This window comes from Penaeus japonicus, unplaced genomic scaffold (genome assembly GCF_977035675.1).
Source record: "Penaeus japonicus unplaced genomic scaffold, GWHDUDI00000001_assembly GWHDUDI00000027, whole genome shotgun sequence".
Taxonomy (NCBI): Eukaryota; Metazoa; Arthropoda; class Malacostraca; order Decapoda; family Penaeidae; genus Penaeus; species Penaeus japonicus.
Window position 1 is genome coordinate 14,522,379 of NW_028234429.1, and position 7,500 is coordinate 14,529,878.

General features: G+C 36.3%; 1 protein-coding gene across 1 annotated transcript in view; it reads right to left on the reverse strand.

Moving 5' to 3' along the window:
• The window catches only part of LOC122263765 (hypoxia-inducible factor 1-alpha inhibitor), a 14,163-nt gene that overhangs the window by 4,466 nt on the left and 2,197 nt on the right, over window positions 1–7,500 (reverse strand). The gene's annotated exons all lie outside the window — the stretch shown is intronic.

The window sequence follows — 7,500 nt, forward strand, 5'->3', positions numbered from 1 at the left end:
ACCACTAGTCTAAAAAATAATAGAAAATACCCTCTTAAGATGTATGCCCAGCCCAGTCTGAACATCTTAAGATGAGGCCCATCTTGAAAGGGTTAAAACCGAAGCCTTCTGAATGAAGAGGGAAAAAAAACAAAAAAAACTGTTCATTTAACCCATTCACGCTGGCTAATGTGCTGACATGTTTTGTGGTTTTTGGGTCAAATGCTGGCAACGAGATATCTGGATAAGGCCGGCGCTCAGGGTGAGTGAGTGGACAGCCCAGGGGCTGGATTCACTAACATACGATGGTAAGGCATTTACCAGCTGTCAACTACCAGAGCGTTTACCAGTCATGGCAAAGTGGGATTCATCAAGTGATGATAAGTCGCCTGGTAAGGGTAAATAGACTTTATCACCGTAATTTGATGGTAACTCTGGTAAATCGATTCCGCCAATCAGCGAGCGCCTTACATAATTTTTTAGGCTCCTTTGACCAATCCCGTAACATGTAAACAAAACCTGATCCAACAGCGAGACTTTTCTGTTTCAAGAAATGATAAAGATTTCTTCTGTGTTAAATTATTTCTATATAAATTAATTTCCTAGAAAGCATATTCTATTGCATGATCTTATGGATCATATATAACGTAATGGTTTTCAAAAACATTTTTTTCTTTTTTTTTTTAGATTGCAGTCGAAAGAAAAGAAACAATGGCTCCACGCAATGATGGTGTTATTTGTATCAACGTTTTCCAAAAAGAAATGCCAATCAAACCCTAAGATTATGAATAATTGTATCTAAATTAATGCAAACACAAAAATAATTTATACATTTATATGTTTACTGTTTTTCAGCTGAATGTTATTAAAACAAAATGTTTGAATTTGTCAAATTATTAATTCCATGTATTATTTTCAGTTATTGTAGGCCTATGACGAAGCTGCATGAACATTATTCTCGCTTATTTCCTGTGAATTTTATTGATTTTTGTCATATTCATATGAAAATGAACAGTTGCCATCACTCTGATCATAATAAGTGTACATGCAAACTAAAGTGTCGCCTTAAATGTTGATTTTTTGCTGAGATAAAGCGAGATGAGGGAGTCATCGCTGTAGTTGCCAGTGGACATACCAGTGCTCCAACCACTGGTAAATTTAGCATTGTATTCTATCATGGTAAGTTGTTCATGAATACCGATGCGGTCTTTTTACCATCATAATTGTAGTTACCAGCGTATTTATCATGGTAAGTGCGTTAGTGAATCCGGCCCCAGGCTCACAGCTAGTGCGCCCGAGAATCCCGAGGCATTAGGCTTATGTGTTAAAAACCCCGGCATTCTGACCATTCAGAGCTGGAATAGCCCCGGCGTGAATAGGTTAAGAACTACACTGAAGGCTTTAGTTCTCACTACTACATTTACTTAGAGGAAGAATGTATGTGTTAGTAGTTTGAGTGCCATATACTTCTAACCAAGTGGTAATCCCTGTTCCTTACAGAAAACACACACTGTCTTTAGTGTGGATAGGTATTGCAATAAGCAATATATTTCACTAAACTCACTGAACTTCACTTGTACAACATATTGCATACAATTCCCACATACAATGATAAAAAAAGCTAGCACAAGTACATGTGCATGAACCATGTACCAAAATATTTTTTACCATTGTTTACCACTTAATTGTGGTATCTTTAACCCGCAAACTGCCTGTATTAGTTGTATTTAGAAGTGTGGCTATATTGTAGGAGAAACGCTTTTTATTTCATTTGTAACTGAGAATTTAATTTGTGTATATTTTCATTTGTATTTGACTCTTGTATTTTGTGTATTTACTTCAAATATGGTCTAATACATTGAAGTCATTCAACTTATTAATGGAAAAAGCCACCAAACATAAAAAATAATTTCTAAAATGGTTAGAAGTCCCCACTACTTCTGCCTGATGTCTTGGCCTGATTTATGTAATCCTGATGATTCACTTAGTGAAAAACACAGGTCTATCAAGTGGTATCAGTAAGTTATGATTCACTTCCTCAGCTAAAGTTTAACAATATTAGCTTTATTTCATGACTTATTTACTTATCATTATATATTTTTTTCATAATGTAACATCAAAAACTTAAATGCTTGATCATAAGAGAACCACTTGGCACATGGGCCACTGTATAGGCTCATTCTAACTAAAACATTTGGATTTAAGTGTATGTTTTTTGCAATTACACAAGAGTGCTTATACCTGTAAAATTTTATATATTTATCTCTATATAATGATATGGGCAGTGACTTAAAATATATATTTTAAATAACTGCATTTTTTTTTTTTTTTTTTTTAATAATTATCTCAAAACATTCACTTCAACTATTAAACATTAAAAACTATTTATTTGTTTTCTTAACCTATGTGTAAGAGCATATAATGTCAATAAGTGGTAACTAATATTCTTATTATCATTCTGAGAATTAATGTAGTTCCTTTTGTTATCTAAAAGAACTATTTTTTCAAACTTAATCTTTCTGATAAATGTATTTCTTCTTAACCCTTTCCCGACGGGGCACTCGCTATGCGAAGACCCCTATGCCGGGCGATTGCAATATTGCATTGAAATCGTCACACTGGCATGACGCCCCGGCATTGGGAGTTTGGCTGTGTCACACGAGTGTGACGCACCGTCGTCATAGGGTTAATGTGAAATCCACTTTGGTAACTCCCAAAATTGTAGGTCTTTACATGTATTCAATACTTAGCCTCTGATCATGTGACAGGTCTCCCAATCTACCTTTTTTTTCCTTTCTTTATGTATAAATATATAATTAGGATGAAAATGCTTGAAAAAAGTTCCCAATTGTATTAGTATTCTATTTGTATTTGCATTTGCTTGAAGATAAAGAAGGATTATTTGTATCTGCATTTGCAATTGGTCATAATTTCAGAAATTAGTGTCTCTGTGGCTGTATTTGTATTTGGGCACTTGTATTTGACCCATCCCTGTGCAATACAAATGATGAAGATGGAAAATACTGCAAGACAAGTAGTGTTATGAATGTGAAAAAATATAGGCCTGTAAATCAATCTGGACATTTACAGGCATCATTTGAAAGGGTTCATGGTAGTCCAATGCACAGCTGTTGAAAGTGCACAGCATTTTCCATGTTCATTTTTTTTATTAGAAATAAAATGGTAGTGTGTGAAAATACATGGATCCTAACATTCACACAAGGACACAGAGAAAACACACACACACACACACACACACACACACACACACACACACACACACACACACACACACACACACACACACACACACACACACACACACACACACATATACACACACATACACACAAAACCTGTCTTTTCTTCTTGGATAAAGCTATGAAAAAAAAAGACAAAGAAAGAAAGAAAAGGCAAAGAAGCATCTCAGTGGTCAGTTGAAATTTCACTTTCAGCTTCATGCCTTTCCATTTCCTGGTGCTGATTTGAAGTCTTTCTACTCATTGGCTTTAATCTAAATAATCTCTAAGATCTCATCTTAACATTACAGGTGAAACCTAGAATACCAGGGTACAGCTTCACTTATCTTATATCTTACAAAATTAGAGATTTCAGCCCCTTAGGTTATGATAATTATATTGGTAATTAGAGAAAAGGTTAGACCATAAAAATATTCTTTAAAACAAAGAATAAAATCATGTTTCTCAACTGAGGGTAATCATGCAAATCAATAGGTACATTTTCAATATTTACATTTGGATACAGAACCGCATACAACCCCAAAATGTGTTACTATCCCTCATATTCCTACTTTCTACATTGTTGAAAACCAAGTTACTATAAGAATGTAAGATACTGAGAACCAGACATTAATGAAAATGGGTTAGGAAGGTAAACAAAGGTGAGTCACAGAACAGACAATGGAATCTTAATCTTCAGATTAACATCTTCAACTGGAGGACAAGACTAAGTGGAGCCAAAACAATGATTGGGGGAGAAAAAGTATATATATATATATATCTATAGAGAGAACTAGAAATAACAAAAGAAAAAAAAAAGGTCAACATAATCACCCTTTCAATGCAGGTCTCTAAACTAAAAGAAGCTGTATCCATCCACAAGTTCCCTCCTGCAAGATGAAAAGAACTGTCCTTAATCAAGAAAATAATATAGACTGGTGCAGACTTCCTTCTCTCTGTACATTACAAATCAATAAATACCCTCATAAATACATGAGTAAATCATTTAATTTAATATCTAAGTAAAAACCAGTAACATCTCTGATATTGATCATTTTGAAAATTAAGAAATTCAGAAGCTTTTCACTTCGTTTTCAGACTTGTGGAGTTACTAAACAGCTGACTGACTCACCTAAAAACTTTTAAATTTAGAGAATGTCTACTGCTATGTAATTTTCATTCTTTCTAACACTATGAAATTTCATGCTATTCACTTTTCCTATTTTCAATATTATAAAAGGAATCATAATTATCACTACTAGTTAATCAACCCCATCAAAACACTGAAATGATCTACCATTGACAGAGGAATGACCACCTAAAAGAGTTCCAGCAAAAGGAATGCTCAACAGCCACATAAATGTACAATATCATGAAAACAAATAATAAAAAGTGAAACTAAAACTAATCTTTCATTTTTAAAATTCATATTCACTTATCTTTAAAGTTTGAGTTAAGCTTTGAACTAACCACCACTGGCTTCACAACTCTCACTGGAATATGTTCCAGGTATTACAGCCCAAAACCTGCCCCAGAAAAATACCATCTCATTTATTCAGAAAAAAGTTGGAACCAACAGATGTAGAAGTGCTCCCTATTCTGGACATGTTTGACCCATTGGAGCCGGTTGACGTGATAGCACGTATTGTGGTTTTCGCGTCAGATGCCCGGGACGAGCTATGAGGGGAAGCTGCGCGCTCGGGTAGAGCAAGCAGGCAACCCAGACGTGAATGGGTTAACAATACAATAACTCTAGCCTAAACTTTAAATATTTACTAATCAAATAAAACCTTAAAACAGAGTATGTCACTTTTGTATACAATATCTTGTTTCGTTTAGACTGATTAACCTTATAATCTTTGCAGACAAATATATAAACATTGAGGGATTGGGTATATACAAAAGCTATATTACTGAAAAATATTTTGATATCTACATGCCCAAATATAGTTCTGTTAGCTTCATTGTTAATGTAATATAATATTTGTCCTATGTAACTGGTTTATACTGTAACAACCCACCCCTTTCCATTATGTTAACCCGTTAACCCATTATCGACAGGGCTATTTCAGCTCTAAATGGTTGAAATGCTGGGGTATTCGAATGCATAAGCCTAACACCTCGGGATTCTCGGGCACACTAGCCGCGAGCGAGCACTGTAAGCCCTATCACCCAGCGTGCCGGCCTTGACTACATATCTTGTCGCCAGCGTCAGACCGAAAAACCACTGAACGTGATAGCAAGTCAGCCGGCACAAATGGGTTAATGACAGGTGACAAGGTATCACGTCAAGTGGTGGCAGGGTCAATCTACAGGGATGAGATATTTTGTCATGGTTATCCTCTTGGCTGATGCGCTGGGTGATTGAGCGTATAGTGCTTGGCCACGGCCAGTACAGGCGAGATTCCTGAGACGTTAGGCTTATGTGTTTGAAATATCCCGGTGTTTTGACCATTTAGAGCCTAAATAGCCCTGTAGGCAGAGCGGGGATGAGGCCCAGATAACACAATTTTTGACTGAAAACAGCCAATTCCAATACAGGGAGTATCCCCCCTCCAAAAGTTTTTTCATTATACCTTCCTTGTGTATGGAATATCTAAATTTGTTTTCTGTATAAGAATTGATCCATGTGGGCTAACATGAAGATAGGCACAGTGCTGCAACCACTATTTGCTTCTAGCCACAAGGTCCACCATGGGAAGCGACTAGGCACTACCCTTCTCAACTTTGATCAACTTGCCCAAGCAACAACTTTCAGTCATCCCATAGGCTTCCTTCACCAAGGACTGTCTTTGGAAGAGCCAACCTGATAAGCAGGGTCATCCTTAGGGAGCAAAGCCAAGTATCTGTATAGTGTGAGTTGGTATTCTTGGATTGAGCAAGTAACAAATCCTATGCTAGTCTTACTGTGTAGCAATCGATTGTATGCATGTCCTGCTACTTACATCTCATGATCCAATGCTGTTGCAAAAGCCAATAAGATGTAAATTTAAGGCACAGGATAGAATTCAGGTTTTACTAGCAATATCAGAAGGTTGATGACATGTAGTTTGGTCCTTTTTCCACATGTTCCAGGATCTCCAGGTACTCCTATCAACAGAGTTCATGAATCCTGCCAACAGGCCAGATTTTCTGTTGACTTCTTGGTCTGACAGTCCAGAATTATGAACAACAAAACAAAGATATGTAAAGCTCTGGGTGATTTTGATGTCCTCACTACAGGCTTATATCAATCCCAAAGTCCTGGGTCTTGGTTTTGGTCTAGCAGACTGCTAAATTCAAGGAGTTTGCCTCAAAGGTAAATGCATCAAGTACTGCTTCCAGGGTCTCTAGATACTCAGCACTGAATAGCACCATCAATGGCAAATTCAAGATCTCTAACCTTAATATCACCTTTAGTTACACTGCATTGACCTTGGATGACAGCTTTATCAAATGCTGCCTCCCCCTGTATAAATAGTGAAGAATGCAGATATACCCCCTCCACACTTTACAGCACTTTCAGTTCCATTATAGAAGATTGCTATTTGCCCAGTAATCTTTGTTGGATTACTCTATGTCTTAGGATTTCCTAGAATGATTTGCAATGCACTGAATCAAATGCTGCTCTGAAGGCATATGGCTGGATTGATGCCTTTATCATAAATTCTTTATTCATGATAAAGGATATAAATACTTTTGCTACATCTACTAAAAAATTTATATCAAGTCAGAGGATACATTGCCAATGAACAAGATTTTCTCTTGTGCCAATAAAATTAGGAGAATGAAAATGCAACAAAGGCCTTCAAAACAATAACATTTAAATTGAAAGGCAACATATATTATCCATGATTAACCTTCTCTGGACGGGTGGTACACTACAGGTACCGTGCATTCAAGGCCCGTTCGGTGGGTGACGTCATACAGCGTCGTTTATTTAACTGATTTAGGCCTATCCATTTGAGAGCCCCGGCATTGTAACATGCAAGGCTGGAATGCCCCCGTCGTGAGTGGGTTAACATAAATAGGATCCTAGACGACAACAACAAAAACAAGAAAAGATGATGAAAAAGAGCTGGAGTATAAAGCAATATTCAACCAAATAAAGACAGAGCTAAAGAGGGTAAACAATCGAGTATCAATATTTTTTTTCACATCAGTTGAACTATTAATTCACTCCTTACTCCTGACAATAAATAATAATAACACACACACAAAAAAAAAAAAGATATTTTGTTTAGAAAACTTAAACCTGTATACCATTTCATCAGCATTTTAATCACAGAACACTGCTCTAAAT